Here is a 1105-nt window from a genome sequence, read left to right as displayed (position 1 = left end):
TAAAAAAAAAAAAAAAACACTGCACAAGTAAAACAATACACCCCCCCACCATACACATAAAAAGATACTACCCGTGCACAGATAAAATAATAACCCCTCCCCCCACATAAAAAGATACTACCCCTGCACAAATAAAATAATACACCCCCTCACATATAAAATAACACAGCCCCCCTCCCCAGCCCCCCCGCACACTCACATGTATAAGGTAATACAAAGACCCCTCTCCTGCTTACCTTTTTGCAGGGAGGAGGCTGTGTGTGGAGGCACGATCTCTGGATTGTATTAGTGAGGTCTGCAGCAGACCTTACTAATCGATTACCGATTGCCGACACAGAAGCAGCTCTGCGGTCTGCATTCGACATAGATGCAGACCATGGAGCCGCTTCCACAAGTCGGGTACGCGGCGGCCTGTGACCGCGTACCCGACTTGTGAGCTGGCTGCGGCCCATATAGTATCGGCTCACGGGCCTCAACTGGCCCGCGGGCCAGTACTTTGAGACCACTGCTCTACAGTGTTCGGGTTTGGCTTGAAGAAAAGGTGGCAACCCTAGTGTAACATGAAACATGGTATAAAACATAAACATCAATACCAGAGGTTGTTGCCACTTCATTATCATGCCAATTCTTTACAATTATGGGTATGCCGCTGGGGAAGTCGGAAATGGAGAAAGATTTGGGGGTCTGTATTTGTCTGTATTTTAGGCACTATTACACAAACTTTTTCTTACTTTGACTATTGTACTTCGTACACAGATTTGAAGATGCTGCCTTTAACCAGTTGACATCCGGAGTTGTTAAACCCCCTTCGCATTAGGAGCCAGATGACTGACAGGTGAATGCTGAAGTGATGTAAAACTTCCGCTGATCTCCCTCCCTCCTCCTCCTGACGCCCTTCCGAGCAGGTCCCGGGCCGCAGATGGGCTAGCGGATCCCGGGATTAAAGGTGAGGGGTCAGGAGGGGGGAGATGGCGGCACTCGCGATCGGGGGGGGCTCCCGAAATTCACGCCATACAACCGATCGGCGGCTATAGAGCCGCTGATCGGTCGTATGTGAAACAGCCGTTAACGGCTGTAGTAACGAGCGGGTCTTTCCTGCCCGTGC

The sequence above is a fragment of the Nanorana parkeri genome, unplaced genomic scaffold (assembly GCF_000935625.1).
Source record: "Nanorana parkeri isolate BGI_ZX_2015 unplaced genomic scaffold, ASM93562v1 scaffold677, whole genome shotgun sequence".
Lineage (NCBI taxonomy): Eukaryota > Metazoa > Chordata > Amphibia > Anura > Dicroglossidae > Nanorana > Nanorana parkeri.
Note: the sequence above shows the minus strand (reverse complement) of the source record.